Below are 19,625 nucleotides of genomic sequence, written 5' to 3'. Positions count from 1 at the left end.
GTGTCTGGATCCTGGTTTCATCATTTCTACCTCTACGATTCTGGGGACGTTTCTTGACCTCTCTGATTCCTCATGTAATAGCAACCTCTTAGAACTGCAGATAAATTAGACAGCATGGAATACCTCGCACTGAATCAGGCACACACTGATACACAACTAGAGGTTTGTGGTTATTAAACCAGCACTAAGAGCATTAAAAAACAGCATCAGATTTCTCTTTTGTGCCTGGGAATAGCGGTGAAGAGTCCAAAGTACCACCCTAGGAATGGGGAGGAGAAGGAGAGGCTGGAAAAACATCCCCTGGTCGCCAGAGCACATTCCCAAGATACCAAGCCACGCATCGGCATTTCCCAAGCAACAAGTCACTGTCATTTCCTCCCCAATGCCCTGGGAAAGTGCGCAAATTGAGTTCATTCCACGAGACGCTGTCTCCTGTTCTCAGGCCCAGTCGTGACCCTCACCAGCTATTTGATACTCAAGAGCCAGGTATCCACCATATTGAATGTGGTCCCAGGCTTAAAGCAGTTTGCTCAGAGTCGGTGTACACAGGGAGATCTGCTCGGTGCTCTGTGACCATCTAGATGGGTGGGATAGGGAGAGTGGGAGGGAGACGCAAGAGGGAGGGGATATGGGGTTGTACGTATACATATAGCTGATTCAGTTTGTTATAAAGCAGAAACTGACACACTATTGTAAAGCAATTAGACTCCAATAAAGATGTTAAAAAAAAAAAAGTAGGTGCACGGAAGAGATGCCACCTTTCTTCTCTGAATCCAGAGAAGTATTAACTGAATTCAGTCAGCCAAATGGAAGGCAGAAGACAGAAAAAGATGAGACGATTCAACAGTGACTGGGAATCAGGAAAAGGCCGCTTCCTAGGAAGCAGTACAGAGGCTTACGAGTTCAGTCCCTAAAGTCAGCCAGCCTGGGTTCAAATTCCTACCCTATCACGTCTAGCTGCATGGCTTTGAGCAAGTTATTTAAGCATTTTGCAATTCATTTCCTCGCTTAAAAAAGTAAAATTACGGCCAGCATCTGTATCAGAATTGTGAGGGTTAAATGAGGTAATGCACATAAATGCTGCCTCGGCCAGGGCCAACGTTCACTTGGGTAAGAGGCTTGGTGGTGATGCTAATTTGACCCTAACACAGCCTGGCTGAATATTTTTATTCCCATTTCACAGTTGAGTAAACTCTGACTCGAGAAGTTAAGTGCCTTACTTGAGGTCCCACGGACGGTACACAGCAGATCTTCTAACTCAAGTTCTTCTCTGTTTCTGCCCAGGACTCCAGCAAGGGATCCAGATGCCTTAGGGTGGAGGAGCTGGGACCAGAATGGACATCTTCTTGGGAACTCAGAGGATAATGAAGGTGCACACCAAGAACCAACGGAGCCTCATGGCTAGGTAAAATGTCCACGCACTCCAGATCACTACATAGGACCAGGTAAGAGCACGCCTGCCGAGAAAGTCTCTCTCCTCTATTTGCCTAAATAGCCCAACTTGTGCAAGATTTAACTATTCTTCCCCTGCCAGGTTTGTACACCTGAGGTCATTTAAGTCATGGGAAGTCTTATTACAAGGGGCAGATGTGAGGTTTCTTCTAGAAGGAGTGCAAAGTCAGTGGGTATCAGCAGGAAAGGCAGGGAGGCCCCAGGCTTGCCCCCAGGGCTATTTCAGGGTGGCCTGAGCTACAGAAAAAGACCACCTCTCGAGGACCCCCATCTGTGGATGGTTGATCCCAGGTAAAATCAGCTTAATCGAAGAATCGAGGCAGTATCGATGGGTCAGGAACTGCAACTGGAGTGTGTTAGGACGAGGAGGACGGGGTGACCTCAAGGATTACGAATGACTTGAGGGAGTCATGAACTGTGGCATTCGTCACCCTTTAGCTATTGTTGTGATGTCACTGGGAATTCGCCTTTGACTTATTGCTCTGGCCCCAGCACTCATAGGATGGCTTGACAGGTGGTCCATAGACACCTGTCAGATGAACATATACGAGCCACCATCATTCGAATTGAGCTTAGGCACACCCTCAAGCAGCTTCTCTTTCCTTTGGTCCTCATGACATCACTGAGGGTTCCGTGTGGCACACGCGGTTATCCAAGATATGCAAAAGGCTCATCTGGGAGCATCTAGCTTCTGAGCACAATCGTGTGAGCTCTCTACGCTGCCACACTTGGAGTGATGGGGATGCAGGGGAAGGGGGAGGGGCTCTGCCTGATGCATTCTGGGACAAGTGCCAGCTCTTTGCTCCCTCCTTCCTTTCTCCTGCACGGGTTGCAGGAAGAACCAAAAGTTTGGGCCCATGTGGCATCCGCCTTAGGCTGTCCTAGCTGTCACTCTCACTAGCTTCTCTGAGCAGAAGAGCCAGGGGAGATACTTTCAGAAGAGCTGTGGCTTTTCAGTGGACAGAACTGGAGTCTAGGACCAGCTCAGCTCTCTGCTGGCTGTGGCCCCTTGGCAAGTCACAAAACGTTTCTGTTCCTCACTTTCCACATCTGTCACCTGGGGTGTCGTAACGTGGACTAAATGGCAATGGGGATGTGAAGGACCTTGGGTGGTATCTGGCACATTACGGGTCCTGGAAAAATTGTCATGAGGGGTAAATGAGAAAATACATGCCAAATGCTTATCACAGGGTAATTTGATACCTGGGTTCAATGAATGTTGCTACCACAGTTATCGTTTCCGACCAGCTCTCATCCCTGGGGTGTAACGTCTGTGCAGCAGCCTTACCCCGAGAGCTCCCTCACTCTGGCCACCATGCTTTCCTCCTCCCAGCCTCACTGACAACCACCCACTGCCTCTCCACCCTCACTGGGCTCCCCGACCACTCTAGGCCACCCATCACCCAGTCCTCTGGGCTTGAGTCTTGTCCAGCCGGGCCCTCAGGGTCAGGCCCGTCACCATCCTCCCTGACCTGCTGGAACCCCTGCGTCTCGAAAATCCATAGACTCTGTCTGCAAACCCTGGGTCATGTCACGTCACCAAATGCCCCATCATGCCTTTTCTGTTTCCCTCCTCAGTTGGGCAGTTTTAATCGTCTCGTGTCCATTTTGAGCACGTTCTTCACCTGAGTTGCCCCAAACCTTCTCCAGCCTCCCAGGGTGCCTGATTCTACCCCAGCCTTCCTTTCTGGCAGGTGACTTTGCCTTCCTCGATGAGCACCTCTCCACATCCCATGAGGGATGAGCCACAGACCGCATGGCACAGCTGTGGGCAGTCGAGAGGGAGGGGGACGGAAAGGGTAGAGGTGGAGGATGTGGGCATCACGGGAGTAGAAGTGGGCCTGAGTGTAGGCCTGCAGACCCACTGACCCAGAGCCCTGATCAGGAGAGGCAAGGCCTATCGTGGAGCCTGGCACGGCATAGCTGCTCAGTAAACACCCCCTTACTCATGCCCTGTGTTGACGCGGAATATTTTTTATTGTTTTCAAAACCACCTCAAGAATGCTGGTGTCCGGGATCGAGCTGCCCACAGCTCTGCCATCTTTTGGACTCCATGTCTGGGCAGGGATTGAAGAGGGGGAGGCCTACTCAGCTCCTATAACCCAAGGTAATATACTAGTGATGACCCAGAGCCCTGGGGAGGAGACCGGGGGGACTCTGCTGGGTCCGTGGGAAGCGCTGGAGTCTAGGGGAAAAGATCAAAGGAGGCCCAGGAGCAGGTGGGAATGTATATGCTGATTTTCAGGAATCAGGTGTCCTCAGAGGTTGTGATTTTCAACGTCCCATGCCATCCAGGGCAGTAAGGTTGCGGGCCATGAGCCTGGTAAGAAGCACCGGTGTCTGATGTCGTGGGGGACACTGGTTACCAGCCTGGCTCATCTTCTGTGCACGCAGACGTGGAGTGGGAAGCAGGCTGCAGGGACCGCTCTGTGGAGGGGACGGCCCAGAGCCCCACAGAGGGCCCGTGGCGGCAGGGCAACACGTGCAGGATGGAGTTTGGGAATCGGCTTCTCATTTGGGCTCCGTAGCTGACTGCGTGTGGGGCAAGGAAAGTGGCCCTTCTGCCCACAGGGCCTCCATTTGAAATTTGGAAATTGGTCAGGACCAGTGGTCTTAAACTTGGGTGGGTACCAGAGTCATCACCTAGTGGGCTTGTTAAAACACAGATGGCCGGACCCTACCCCGTCAACAGGTAGGGGTGGGGCCTGAGTCTGTATTTCGAACAAGTTCCCAGATGGAACGGGTGCTGCTGACCCAGGGACCACACTCTGAGAACTGCTGGTCTAGGTGATGACGACTAGAGCTTCTTCCAGCTCTGAGGTTTTAAGATCTGATTTCCAAGAAGTACGTAAATGGGAAGAAGACATTTTAAAATAAAGGAGAATTTTTGAAGAAGTAAGGGGAGATATTTCCAAACAGATGACCTAGCTGTGGCCACAGGCAGGCACCCAGTCATGGCCCAGGCCTAGCAGGAATGGGGCAGCAGGCCTGGTGAACCTGCTCTCTCCTCCCTTATGCTCTCAGGATTTCTTTTCATTGGATTTTCATTGGATTCTACGTCCGAGACCATATTTCATGACGCCAGCTGCTTGAGTCTGTAATGAAATACTTTATGTGAAGGCAGTTTGCAAATATAAAGTATAAGACAGGGGCTGATTTTTAACATATGTTTATATTTTCTGTTTTATCTCCTTCAAAACAGCAAATGATAATTGCAATAAAAGACAGACATGTAGTTGACGGGAGAGAGTTGAATGGGATGGAATGGAAGTGATTTGAATTAAATAAGAGTTGCATTATCCCTACTCATAGAAACCAAACACTGAATGTAGGTGGGAGGGGAAGCCCGGTGACTCCAAAGATGAAAGAGAAAGGCTGTCCCCAGGGACTGAGAAGTGGACGGCACAGTAGCGTAGGGCGTGGGTGTCATGCCGAGTGCTGTGTGTGGAGAATATGTGCTTTCAGGAGACCTGGAGCCACGTGGAGACGTGGTCTTCTGTACCCGGGAGCCTAGACTCTGGTGAGCCAAAATGCCTTGGGGCTGCAGTCAGAACATTTGGTGACCAAGTCCCAGAATGAGAGCTCAGGCTTCCTGACCCCTGGCCAACGTCTTTCCCACCATCTCAACATCCTTCCATGGCCTTGCAGTTTCCCCGCTATCGGTACGGCAGAGCACCTTAGATGTGGACCCAGCCCCTTCCCGTTTGGGCTTTCTGTCTACACTTGTGCAACTACTCCTTCCAGCCATCTACCCAGATGTGCCCTCCACACACACAAGCACAGACATCTACAGGGACTGAAGAGCTGGTTGAATGCCGTTCACCCACGAGCAATACCGCCTTCGACCCCAGGACAACCAAGGCCCCTGACCTAAGTCCTTTGACTCCGAGGGCCTTGCGTCCTAAGCCTTGGGTCTTCCCATGAGATGAGGAGTCTGAGGAGCTAAGGAGACAAGCCCACCGGGAGCCCCCTGCCCACCTGGACCATGCTCCAATACACATGCCTACGCCTGGGGGGGTGGCCGAACAGTGGCTGTTACGGGGAAGGGCTGCAACGGAACCAGGCCAGCCACACATCGGTGTGCAAAGCCCCTGGGGGTTCAGGTCAGAGCTGGGATGGGAGGGCAAGTTGGGCCCCAGGCCTGCCCATAAGCCTGAGGAATTATATTCTATTTGTACTGGGAAAGAGGCGAAAGAGAGGCAAAGCCAGAGTCGTGGCCAAGTCTCAGCCTCTAGATCTGGCGAGAGAAGCCCAGCCAGGTGGGTGCCCCACCTGCAGAGTCCCGTGGCCCCTAAGGAGGGCCCACCCTGCTGGTGGAATCACCCAGCGTCACTCGAGAGTCCTTCTCCGAGGGATCAGCTGCACTCTTCATGAGAGTTGTTTCAAGCCAAGATCCCAGTTACCCTTGAGAACGCTCGCAAGTGGACTGCTGGCCAGGATGGCGCCAGGCAGCCCAGACCTCAACAAGCCCACGACCTTCTTCTGACCTCTGCATAGGAACAGGGCCAGCAGAAGCCCTAGATGGAGTCCAGTGGGCAATGTGTTTTGGAAACACAGCTGAGGCACGAAGGACCTGCTTTCTGTGGGCGGCACTGGAATTTAAACAGGCTGGGGCACTGAACGCTCACCAGTCGGATAAATGTAAGTCCTGGATTTAGGCTCAAAAGCTCAGCTAAACAAGAATCAAACGGAAGAGACCCCAGTAATCAGATCATCGAGACCGCAAACTGTCAGCTTGCCACAAACTTATCTGAGCCAACAGCCGGCTAAAAGAAAAACAGAAAACAAATGCAACCTTAGATTGCATTAAGTATAAGAGCCCAAATACAGCAGGTAGAAATGGGTCAGGCCATATGTGGTGTGTTGTGCTCTGTTTTCAGGCCCTTTTTTTTTTTTTTTTTGCGGTACACGGGCCTCTCACTGTTGGTGGCCTCTCCCGTTGCGGAGCACAGGCTCCGGACGCGCAGGCTCAGCGGCCATGGCTCACGGGCCCAGCCGCTCCGCGGCATGTGGGATCTTCCCGGACCGGGGCACGAACCCGTGTCCCCTGCATCAGCAGGCGGACTCTCAACCACTGCGCCACCAGGGAAGCCCCTAGGTAGCCCATTTTTAAGACTATAATCACAAACCAGAATATTCTCTAATCAGTAGAACGACATGGTGAGGAGCTTAGAAAGTAGCCTTGAAAGAATTTTTAAGGAAAGGGCTGTTTAACCAAGAAGAGCCAGGAATCCCGGAGATTTGACCGCTACCTTCCGATATCGCGGAGTCATATGGAAGAATGCTTGCTCCAACCCGGGTGTGACAGCGGATGTTGAGAAACACACCCCGTCAATAGAATTGACACGCTTTTTGGAGAACAGCATGGCCTTCCATACCAAGGCCCCTAAAAATCCTCATGCTCTTTGGTCCAGGATTTCTACTGCTAGGAATTTAGCTCAAAGAAGTACTTAGAACGTGGCAAAGATTTTCCTACAATGATGTTTACTGCCGTGTTATTTATAATATCGAAAATTTAGAAACAACCTAAGTGTCCAACAGTAAGGAAATGGTCACACACATCGTGATACAGCCATGCCACAGACAATTTGGCAACCGTTAAAAATATGTCTTCGAAGACTATTCAGTGTTCTGAGAAATGTTCACAATGTCAGGGAAAAGAATGAGCGAGATACAAAACCTATAATGAAATACAAATTTTGTAAAACACATGCATACTTCTTCCACAAATAGGAAGAAATACACCAAAGTGCTAGCAGTGCTTATCACTGCATGTTATATTTATCAGTGATCTTTCGTTCATATCCATTTTTTTATGCTTTTCAAGTTTTCTGCAATGCGTATGCATCATCTTTATAATCAGAAAAAGAAGTATTAAAAGTATTTGGGGGCTTCCCTGGTGGCGCAGTGGTTGAGAGTCCGCCTGCGGATGCAGGGGACGCGGGTTCGTGCCCCAGTCCGGGAAGATCCCACATGCCGCGGAGCGGCTGAGCCCGTGAGCCATGGCCTCTGAGCCTGCGCGTCCGGAGCCTGTGCTCCGCAGCAGGAGAGGCCACAACAGTGAGAGGCCCGCGTACCGCAAAAAGAAAAGAAAAGAAAAGAAATTTGAAGAGCGAGGATTTCCCTGTCTGTCCAGTGGTTAAGGCCCCCTGCTTCCACTGCAGGGGTCTCAGGTTCGATCCCTGCTCAGGGAACTAAGATCCCTCATGCTGCACAGCGTGACACACACCCCTCCCACCCAAAAAATTTGAAGAGCAGTTGTGGGCTGAATAGGCGATAGACTCACGTATGAAATAGCAGCTAGAGCTGCTCAGTACCAGCTTCCCCATGAGGTGGAGGCCTCCCTGTCACTGAGTGTCAGGGACAGGGTGGGAGGTTGAACAAGAGGGCTGCTAAGTGTGGGAACCAACAGGGTGAAAAGGGAAAACGACATTTACTGTGGTCCTGCTATAGTCAGGTTGCTCCAAGTCTGAGCTCTACCAACAAAATAACTCCCGTAATGAGGTAAAGCTGGTAACAGTTAGAGCTGGGATCTCAAGCCAGGACTTCCTGCCTCTTCAGCCCATGTTTGAAAGAGGCTTTTCCCTCTGCAAGAGCCAGGCCTGCTCTAGTCACCTGTTTATACGCCCAGCCTGCATCCCTTCTTAGGATCAAGGAGCAGGTAGGAAATCTTGCAATTACAGAGACTTTTCTCCCATAGATTTGTGAAGGCCTAGGGTGGAGATCTCTCTGGTACAGGAGTTGCTCAGCGAGTAGCTGGAACCCAGCTGGATTCTCAGACTGCAGTTCCCCCCACCCCATCACCAGGCATCTTGGGGGGCACTCATGTGGATCAAAACTCCAGCTGATGGCCTCCCTTTTAAAGTATGTAGAATAGTTTCCTTTTCTATCCATGAAGCATGAAGTTACCCTCAGAGGCAATTCATCCACATGTGAAATATCCTATCTTCTCACCTCAACTTTGCTGCCTTACTCACCTGAAGCCATTTGGCTAAGGTGTCAAAGAGCACAGAGCCCAGTTCCCTTTCACAGAGGGCAATACTGAGTCTGCTGTCAAAAGTGCTAGACACGAAATCTGGGACAGCTATGTGTCTGTCTCCGCTCAAGGCTTTGGACTTCTAGAGGGTTACTTGAGTGAGTTATTTTCATGAGAGACCTTCAATGGGCCCTAGGAAAAAAAAACAAGCCACAAATGTAATAGTGGCTTTCTCTGCACAGATGCATTCTTGTGTTATCAGCCGCTGCTCCTTTCCCTCCCTCCCCCCACCAGCTACACACACACACACACACACACACACACACACACAGAGTCTTCCCCATAAGGGCTCTGAGGGTCATCTAATTCAGGCAGTTCCTGACTCTTGCCAACAGAGCATGGAGAGCAAGGGCTGTTTTCAGGAAAGTCTGGTCCAAATGTGAGAGGGTAATGTTTTCAGGGGGACAGGCCCCACCAGGAACACCCGTCGACCAAAGGGAGGTCAATTACAACCTCCATTTACAGACACCAGTCTATCAAGGGACTCGGCTCTGAGGGTCGATGTCACTTGCATAGTCTGTCAAGAAATAAAATGTCTTCCCATCTCAGAACCAGGGGAGTAGGAGAGGGGGGAAGGAGTATCTTGTTTTCTGAGTTTCAAGAATTTAACAGTAGCCTTTAGTTGAAAACAGTATAGCAGTTTCTTAAAAACTAAAAAAAGAACTATCATATGACCCAGCAATTCCACCCCTGGGTATATATATGAAAAAAATGAAAACACTAGTTAGAAAAGATACATGCACCCCAATGTTCATAGCAACACTATTTACAATTGCCAAGATATGGAAGCCACCTAAGAATCCATCAACCGATGAATGGATAAAGAAGATGTGGTATATCTATACAACAGAACACTACTCAGCTAAGAAAAAAACCATGAAATTTTACCATTTGCAACAACATGGATGGACTTGGAATGTATTGTGCTAAATGAAATGTCAGGCAGAGAAAGACAAATACTGTTTGATTTCACTCATATGTGGAATCTAAAAAATACAACAAACTAGTGAATATAACAAAAAAGAAGCAGACTTACAGATATAGAGAACAAACTAGTGGTTACCAGTGGGGAGAGGGCAGTGGGGAGGGGCAAGATAGGGGTAGGGGGTTAAAAGATACAAACTACTATGTATAAAATAAGCTACAAGGGGCTTCCCTGGTGGTGCAGTGGTTGAGAGTCCGCCTGCTGATGCAGGGGACGCAGGTTCGTGCCCCGGTCCGGGAAGATCCCACACGCCGCGGAGTGGCTGGGCCCGTGAGCCATGGCTGCTGAGCCTGTGCTTCCGGAGCCTGTGCTCCGCAATGGGAGAGGACACAACAGTGAGAGGCCCACGTACCGCAAAAAAAAGAAAAAAAAAATGCTACAAGAATACAACATAGGAAATATAGCCAATATTTTATAATAACTGTAAATGGAGTATAACCTTTGAAAATTGTGAGTCACTATATTGTACATCTATAACTTATATGATATTGTATATCAACTATACTTCAATTAAAAAAAAAATAAAAGTAGCCTTTAGTTTTCTTAAGGTAAACTATATTTCCAGATCCTCCTACATCTGAAACATTTTCTAAGAAAAGGCGGTCTTTGACCATGAATGCATACTTAATGAGAATCAGAAATGCCAAATTGGACCATTGTATCCAGCAGGAGAACACTTCACTGCCAGCCTCAATAACATCATCTCCAGAGGATATAAATATATTCCCCTAGAACAACCAAAGAACCCTAATAGCCCACTATGGGTACCTAGCTGTATGACTTGGGGAGCTCATTTGACATCTCTTGATGTCACTCTTCTGCTCTATAAAGTGAGAGTGTGGTCCCCAAAATTCCTCCCAGTTTTAAATTGTATAATTCGACCCACCTATGAATTTTATGAATTTACCTAGACCCAGGGTTAGCAAACTACAGCTGGCGGGCCAAATTCAGCTCGCTGCCTATTTTTGTAAATAAAGTTTTATTAGCACAGAGTCGAGCCCATTTATACCTATTATCTATGGCTACTTTTGGACTACATTGGCAAAGTTGAGTAATTGGGACAGGGTCGCCACAAAGCCAAAAATAATTACTATCTGCTCTTTTACAGAAAAAGTTTGCCAACTCCTGGTCTAGACCATTAGAAACTGAGGTAGTCCGAGTCAGACAATGGGAAACCAGATGTTCTGTAGGAAACACACAACAGTACATCCATAGGCTGGGAACCTATTTATGTTTTGAGCCTGTGCCATCTCTTGGGATGGCACAGCAGGCAGCAAACCTATGGAACGTGTTAAGGAGATCTTTCTTGTTTACCCCAAACCGCTGCGTCTGAGCTGCAGTGAGTGTGCCCTTGGCAAGCTCACCTATCTCCTCCTGCTTCGTTCCCTCCACTACCCACTGATTCCCATCACATCCCTGATCACCCTTCTTCTTTCCAAACTTCACTGATTGGTTTTTCTAAGTCTGTCCTCAAACAGAAGGCTCTCCTTCCCCTTGAGCATTTTAATTGCGCTTCTCTGGACCATGTCCAGGTTCATCATGTCTCCCATAAGCCTTGCGGGCTTATGACCAAAACGGCACTCTTTCAGGAGCAAACCGTGGCGTCAAGCAAGGAGGGAAGTTTGGGCCATGGGGCTCAGGGGTGAGGGGCCAAGCTCTGTGGTTGGACCTGGATTGAAATCCTGACTCCCAAACCTCCTAGTTATGAGGTCTTCATCAGTAACCGCCAGGCTGCCTCCAGAACCTCTAAGGTGGTTGTAGGCATGAGCTGATGAGACACGGGACTCAGAACAGAACCTGCAAGAATGCACACCTGGGATGGAGAGCTGGCTGATGGTGCTGTGTGGATTCCCCTCCTCAGAGAAGTCGGCCATGATTTCAACTGTATATTTGTACATGTTATGTGTGTGTATATAGATATACAGCTGAAATCATAACTGACTTATCTGAAGATAAGAATCTCTCTCTCTCTCTATATATATATACATACATCCATATATATATATATAAATATATATATATTTATATAGTTGTTTTGATATTAAGTGTGTATATACTTACAGTTGTATGTTACTGTTATACATACAGTTGTATGTATGTTATACATACATATTAAGTGTGTATATACATATAGTTGTATAATATATAATACAATATATATATTACCATATATATACATATTTACTTACATATACTTATACCATATTTTTTAAACTAACAGAACGTTTCCAAGCCGAGCACTAAGCTCCTTGCAGGCACTCAGCCTCACCCATCTTTCTGCACATCCAGGGGCCAGCATGGCACATGTGACATATCAGACTGCCTTGGTGAAGGGACCCCAAAGGCCACAATGCGGCCCGGAAAAATAAATTCCAATAGAATTTAAAGCTATAAATGAGGAGCTATAATCACTCCATAAATACTTGGGAATTCATGTTTTAAGTGGAATGGCTCTCAGAACCTGCGTGTAAAAAGTTGTTTAGCCAACCCTGATTGAACACCGACTACGAGGCAAATCCCTTCAAATAGGACGTGTTCTTTGCACCACTAAGTATTGGTTTACAACTCATTAGCCATTTGACAGGGCAGCTGGGAGCGCAGGGGTGGAAGAGAAATGTAACCCTGGAGGGTCCCGAGCCATTGTCACCTGGAGATAATGCATCTCTGTGATGTGAAGGAAAAGCCCGTGAGAACCCATTTCCAGTCACAAGCACTTAGTGGCTACCCAGACATTTAGGAAATACAGAATATTCCCAACTCTTTGGGTCTCTGACCTTGGTGCCCTGCATCCTGTGAATACAGTTGGACAGATTTCCCTCTGAACTGCTTGCCTTGCAAGTGGCTCCTTTGTCCCTTCCCTGCTGGGCCACAACAGCAGAGACGGGCCTCAAGAGGCCCTTGTCCCTAACCTCAGAGTCGACCATCTCAAACACTGACAGCCAGAGGAAGATTACCTGAGAGCTGAGAGGAACCCAGAGCATCTCCCGCCCCACCTGGATTTGCCCTGGGTAAACCTGACTGTTTCAAAAAAGCAAAAGCGTTTCCAAAGGCCTCCGCTCGAGGCTCCCATTACTCCAAGCAGACCGCTATCTCTAATCGGGATCACGCATTAATGACAGAGACAAGTCCTCAGGAAGATGAAAGGCCTTGTATAATTAAAAAGATAAGAGCGATCCTGGGAGAAGGAAATTGGGATTCAATTAACACGAGCGCTCTGCCCCTACCCTCCCCCGCTATCAAATGTTCCACTGAGAAGTACCCTCTCTGCTGCCCGAGAGTGAAAGGCTGAAGGGCTCTTATTTATGGCCTGGCTGGAGTGGGGCCTGGGGCCTTCCTCGGCTGGGGAGTTTGTTTACTTAGAGCTCGAGAGGGGAGGGGAAGAGCAACACGAATCCTGAAAAAGGAGGTAACAAGCTGCTTTTGACTCCTTTTCTTTCCTCGTCTCAGCTCCTCTGATCTTCTTGACAGGGGAAGAAAAATACTCAATAGAAGGTCTATTTCCTTCCTCCTTCAGCCTGAGGCTGACACAACAGGCTAAGGGTCACTGCTGAGAAAGCTCTGCGGGGTTATTTGTGTTGGGAAACCAGGCCACTTCCCCCTTTCCGTCTTTCTCAGGTTTCCGTGGAGGCAGAGGGAAGATAAGGTTGGAGACGCAGCTGCTCGAAGGGTCTGTGGGACTGGACGTGTGGGGAGACCTGCCTCGGGGAACCCTCCTTCTGGGGATCCTCTGAAGAGTTCTAAAGGCAGGAGCAGAGTTCACTGGGGTCTGGGGTCTAAGCCGGGGTTGACAGGGTGGGGACAGCTTAGGGTGCTCCAGTACCCTAAGATTCACAGCTTAGGGTGCTCCAGCAAAGAGCAGCAGCTGACACCAGGTCTGTGGGAGTTGGTCCCAAGGTGCCTTTACTTGCAATTCTTCTACTTCGCAGCTAACTTAGCGGTAAAGGCAGACCTGGGCCCCAGGACCTTACAGAAATATTAGAACATGCTGGTCCACATGGATGGATGAGCTGTTTTGAAAACTGCTTTGGCTGAAGGTTGGTGAAGCTTCTTTCTGCCTCTCTTTTCAAGGGGCTCGTGGAACCCTCAGTCAGAACCCTCCCCACTAGAAGGCATCTCCCAGTCACCCTGCAGGGCCCTCGAGGCTATGCGCCACCAGGCCAATGGGGTCCATGAAGCTAAGGAGGATGGCTTTGAGGAAACCAACCCAGGACATCTGGGACCAAGAAGACAGAGAATAGTAGAACAGCTGGAAGGAGTAGAGAAACTTGCAGACAAAGCAGAATAATCAGGATATTAGATCTTGTTCTATGCCCGGTTGATCATCTGGAAGCTCTAGTCAAGGTTGTACATTAACCTCACTTAACACACTGCAGACACCTCAAGTTCAAGACATTTAAAGCCGGACTCCACATTTTAACCATCCAGCATCTTTTCCTCCCATGTTCCCTATTTCAGCGAATGACTCAATTAGGACTCTCTAAGCCTCAGTTGTTCAATCCACAACATGGAAGAAACAACGCCAGCTCTGTCTGCTTCAGAGTTGACAGAATCAAGTAGAGAGCCCAGAAACAAACACATTTTGGAAAATATCAAATGCAAGGCAGATCGCCAAAGCTGGAGACCTTGACTCTCCTCTCCCTCACTGTCCACACTGGTCACCTCCTTACTGACTCTCAAAGAAGGGGCTCCGTGTCACATGAAATGAGGATGCAACCGCACTCCGGAAACTGCAGTGAGCTGCACCTGTGAGTGGGTGAGAAACCAGTGCAACCCAGCTCCAGAGAACTCCCTCAGGTGCAATGAACATCCATTTCTGCAGAACTTTATTGAAGACTGAAACTGAATTTTTAGTGTGGAACAAGGGGCTGACAGTGTAGCAGGAATTCTAAGCTAGATGGGAGAGGAGAACGGTTGCATAGCGGGTTTGAAGGAGAGCTATCTGGACCAAGTTATAATGTGAAGACCTTAGAGACAGTCAGCCATAATCTCTGAGAGAGGGTGTGGATGTCAGCCTCCAAGATGATCTCCTGGAATTCATGTCCTTGTGCAGTGCCCTCCCAGGCTGACGGGGGCTGGCCTGTATAACCATTAGGATATTGAGGAAATCACAGCTTGTGACTTCTGAGCCTAGCTCACAAAGCACATTGTGGCTTCTGCCCTGGATCACTCACTCTGGGAAGCCAGCTGCCACGTCATGAGGACACCCAAGGAGTCTTTTGGAGAAGCCCATGTGCTGAGGAATTGCAGCCTCCTTCCAACATCCACATGAGCAAACCATCTGGGAAGCAGATTCTCCAGCCCCAGTCAAGCCTTCAGATGAGTGCAGCCCTAGACAATGGCTCTACAGATTGTGAGCCAGAACTTCCCAGTTAGGCCACTCCCAGATTCTTGATCCACGAAAATGTGAGATAACAGACGTTTGTTATTTGAATTCACGAAGTTGTGGGATATCTATACAGCAGTAGATAACTAATACAGAGAGTGTATGTTACCTACTTATGTTCTATATTTTCACAATGTATCCGGATCATTATCTCATTTTATTCTTATACTTATTTGTTCTCTCAAAAGGAGAGAAGCTGAGGCTTGGAGAAGTTAAGTAGCCTTTCCAAGTTTACATTATGCATAGTGGCAGAAACAGGTAAAGAAGCCAAGCATTGCAACTTGCTTTCTCTGTGCACACAATCCAGCTTCTGAAATCACATTATGTAGGCATCTGAATCCTTTGTCATTGTCTAGGGCCTGCTCTGTTTTCTAAGAACTGCTTGCTGCATGCTCTAGGGCACAGGTGGGGACAGCATCACCGGTAGATTAAGAAGTCACCTCAACTTCAGCACAACCTGCTAAGCTAGTCTGAGTATTCCCAGCCCTCATCTGACAAGCCTCAACGGAGTGCCTGTGTATGACTAGTGTCAGAGAAGCCACATCTACAGGATGCATTTCCGAGAGGCACAGTTCAATAGAGAGCCAGGGGGTGAAATAAAAGAGAAAAGAAAAAATAAGAAAGCTATAACATTTGAGCTTGAAATGTCACAGGGAGCCAAGGAAGTTGTCTGATGGATTGCCCTGTCATCTCCAAGCCAAAAGAAAAACAATTTCAGATCCATCAATGTGTTCCTGCCCTTTTAATCCAAACAATATTTTACAGCATCAGAATGCAAAGGTGTTATTGTCTTAAACATCCAGCAATGTGTGAGGATTGCCAAGCACTTCATCAGAAAACAGCAAGTGAGAACCACAGGTTGTTCTAACGTCTGCACCTCTTCTTGACCCAGATTATATGTAAAAATATACTATAACATACACGAGAGCCTACATGGTGCCGTATGTTCATTTATTCATTCATTCACTCACTCATTCATGGGGAGCCCACTGTCTACGTGGCTCTGCCCTAGACAATGAACATGAGGGACACCTGTGTACCTATGCTCCAGCTGCCCAGGTCAAGGACGTCTCCTGCCTGCCCTGGACCTGCTCCTCCCTCTGGTTGACTTCCTGGTCAGTAGGCATGCTCTCCACTGTCCTCTCCTCAGGCTTTTCCCCCTACTCTTCTACCATCTGCCCCGTGGATCAAATGTTTGGCTTTTGGGATCAGGTAATATGGGAACAAAGATTTATTTGCAGGGTAGGTTGAAAAACTCCTAACTTGGTATGAAAATCTGACTGGCAGCATGAGGTATATGCTGAAGCTTTGAGAAGGACAAGCACGAAAGTACTGGCTTCGTAGCAAAGGCTTCCAAGTGAGGTGCAATTTGATGGGGTATTTGCCAGTCCTCAAACAAGTCCTGCCTTCTCTCATCCCCAGGTCTTAACTCACACTGCTTCCGCCTCCTCCAAGCAATCCTTCCTGATCCCCTCAGTCAGTGTGATCTTCCCCTTTCTCATCATGTTTTTTTCCTCTAGCTCAGTGATCTGCTTTGTATTTTAATTACCCATGTGCGCACCTACCTCTCCCAATAGATTGTGAGTCATCAGTGGGCATGATTGTATCTATATCCCTATACAATAACTAGCACAGCGAATAATAAATCTTTGTTCCAATGACTATCATTATCTACTCTCATTATACAGATAATGAAATGAAGGCACAGAGAAATGAAATAGATTTCTCAGGATCATACAGAGAAGAAGTGGTAGAACTGGGATTTGAACCCATATCATCTGACTGCAGAGCCTGTGCTCTTAACATCTTCACAGGACTGGAAGGTATTGCTTGCTAGTGATTCCGTACCTACCTGTCTTCAGCTTCTCTGTTTTCTGTGGGAAACCAAGTCAGGAGACAAAAACCTTTTCTACCTCCTTTCAAATGTTTTAGGACAGCAAGGAGTGTTTCCGCTGAATTTTCTCTTTTGAGGTTTAAATATCCCTTCTCTCAAGTGTTCCATAAGGTGAGCTCTTTCTAGCTCCCTCACCGTCTTGGTCATCCTGCTGAATAAATCTGAGTTTGTAATAATTCTCATAGAAGATGATACTAGAAGTAAAGGCAATATTGCACATGTGGTTAAACCAGCATGGAGTAAGATGAGATGATGATTCCCTGTTTGAGGCGGAGCAGAAGACAGACACCTAGGCTTAAGGAAAAGCCACTTATAAGGGGACAAGGGTGATACTGAGTCAGAAAAGGAGACAGGAAACCATGAAGTGATAAAGCGTTAGGGAGGATACAAGAAGGGTACATTCTAGTAAAAGTTTAAAGTGCTATGAAAACCTAGAGAAGAAGGAGTTTAAAGACACAGGAAGATGGCTTGCAATGTGAGATTTTGAAGAGGGGTTAAGGATGATAAGAACAGAAAAGATGGACAAATCTGCTGGCTTGGGGAGAGCAGTTGGGAAAAAAAATGCAGGAGTCATGGAAAGAGCAGGCAATGAGCAGTGTGACTTCATGTTACAAAAGGAAAGGGAGGAGGACAGTGGCTTGTGGGAATAGGGGCAGGCAACAGGGTCACGTGAAACATTGTTTACTTGCCGTGGAGGTGGGGAGAGGGGTGTTTTTCAGTAGAGAGGATGAAGAGGGGAAGATTGAATCTGCTGGAACCAGGATAAGATGAAGGGAGCAGGCCAGATGAAAGGTAAACAGAACAATTTGCTGGTAGAGACAGAAATATTGGAAGGTCTGAAGGTGCAGAGAAGGGGGGTCTGGTAGTGACCCTCACTTTGTGCTTTATGGGGTGCAAAACTTATCCATGTTTATTATCTCATTGAATTGTACACCAATCCTGAGAGGGACGTATTACTATTTCTGGTTTACATGTAAGACAAGGGAGGCTCATAAAAGGTAAGTGACTTTCCCAAGGTCCAAGATTTTCTGACTTCTAAGCCCTTTTTCTGACCCTAGGACTGCAGCCTATTGCTCTGTGTACCAGTGTGTTCAGTAAGGCATGAATCAAGGCCATGTTCTAAAAGGGAAGCAACAGAAGTGGGTTGCTGAGTAGTGTTAGAGGCTAAGGAGAGCTGAGAAGATTGAGCACACAATTGCAGAAAAGGGGTCAATGAGAAATGAATAGGAAATTTGTCTGAAAGCATCAAGGTAGCCAGCCTAAGTTTGCACTGGTCCAAAGGAGCCCAGCTCCAGTCTTCTCCTGTACCCTGAGAAACAACAGCCCACCCATTGATTCCTCTGAGCTTAATGAGTACCACTGTGTCAAAGAACCAGTAGGCTCCTCAGGGCAGGAGTTTTATGTGGCCAGAGACAGGGTAGATGGCACAAGATATACATGAATCATGACAGTGCCCAAATATGGCAGAATGTGACCAAAGAATGAAGAGTCTTCTTGGACACCCATAGGAAATGGAGGCAATTCCATGGGAGTGGGTAGACTGAGAAGGTTCCTGTGGAGGGTTAAACACAAACCTTTACAGATGCTCAAGCATGGTGGGGAAAGTAGCTACAGAAACTGAGAAACCTTGGTGTTAATGAATGTAGGTAAAGTCAAGTCCTGTTACTTAGAAGGGCTGGAAAATTCCTCCAGAAGGCCTGGAAAGGGACTTGGAATTATTTCAGTGGAGAATACTTTTCCTCAAGAAGGAGAATTATAAAGCATCAGAAATTACTTAAAGTTACTTAAAGATTCACTAACAGCCACTAAGGAGAGCCTCAGAAACTTGGGATTCTCTTAGGCAACTGCTAAACTCTCTTCGCTCCCAGAATGCTACTCTCAAGGTGCTGCCAGGGTAGGACTCAAGGGCCGGGAGACCTAGGCTACATCCTTTTTTTTCTCTGCCCAGTTCTCTATATCCATCTTCAACAAGTGATTCTGGGAAGAGCCCAGTACTGTGGGCAGAAAGTATGAGGGCAGGCTTGCTTGGGCAGGAGCCCCACAACCGAGGCGAAGTGGCCACACAGAGTCACAGGCCAGGTCCAGCTTCTTCTGCATCGCCACCAGCTTGTCCTGCAGCCTCTTCCTTCTCCAGTCCAGGTAGCGCCACCGCAGCCAGTGTGCCTGCCAGTCCAGGAGCACTCCAGAGGTGAAGGCCACCAACACAGACAGCTACAGCAGCCTCTCGAGCACGTCCACCATTGGCTGCCGGGCATGCAGTGCCCAGACACATCCTTGAGGTTACTAAAGCCTGGCCAGGGTCTCCTGGTGCCATGTTGTCATGTGAACAGGTGTCTAACCAATCTCACCATTGTCCCCCAATCAATACACCCCTGGAGGACCTTGGCCCTCGCTAGAACTTTACAGTAAATGCATGAGGGGGAATCCGTTAGAAAACATTTCTGTGTAAAAAAAAAAAGAACCAAACAAACTTTAAAAGCTTCTCTCATTTTTGAGAGTGGAGACAGTTTGTCAGTTGCCGGGAAGAATGCCCACCCCCAGTTCTGCTAGAAATCTGGGCTCAGTTAGTAACAATGCTTTCTGAACCCCAAATTGAACTGTGCAATCTCATCTACAATTGTATCTATGAGGAGGATGGGACAACGTGTTTGAAACTGGTTCAGCACATACAGGCAGTCACCATTGTGTAGCAATAAGGGTTCCAGTTGGCCAACCCGAGTCTGAGTCCTGGGAACCTCACTTGCTCTGTGAACTTGAGCAAGTCTCAGACTCCCAGAGTCAACACCCAACCTCAGAGCGCCTCGTGGTGTTACAAGAATAAAACAGACCAATCTTCTAAAATGGCCAAATGATATATTATTGTTATTATGTTGCC

The 19,625-nt window shown here is 47.9% G+C and overlaps 1 long non-coding RNA gene across 1 annotated transcript in view; it reads left to right on the top strand.

Moving 5' to 3' along the window:
* The first annotated feature begins 2,180 nt into the window (after positions 1-2,180).
* The window catches only part of LOC113632140 (uncharacterized), a 28,482-nt gene continuing 11,037 nt past the window's right edge, over positions 2,181-19,625 (top strand). Inside the window, exons 1-2 of the long non-coding RNA XR_003437702.1 lie at positions 2,181-3,559; positions 16,545-16,679. This is a non-coding gene — a long non-coding RNA (uncharacterized LOC113632140). The remainder of the gene's footprint in view (positions 3,560-16,544; positions 16,680-19,625) is intronic.

Source organism: Aethalodelphis obliquidens, unplaced genomic scaffold (assembly GCF_003676395.1).
Source record: "Aethalodelphis obliquidens isolate GAN/ISIS:26980383/991018 unplaced genomic scaffold, ASM367639v1 scaffold35, whole genome shotgun sequence".
Taxonomy (NCBI): domain Eukaryota; kingdom Metazoa; phylum Chordata; class Mammalia; order Artiodactyla; family Delphinidae; genus Aethalodelphis; species Aethalodelphis obliquidens.
This window is presented reverse-complemented; position numbering and strand designations above follow the sequence as displayed.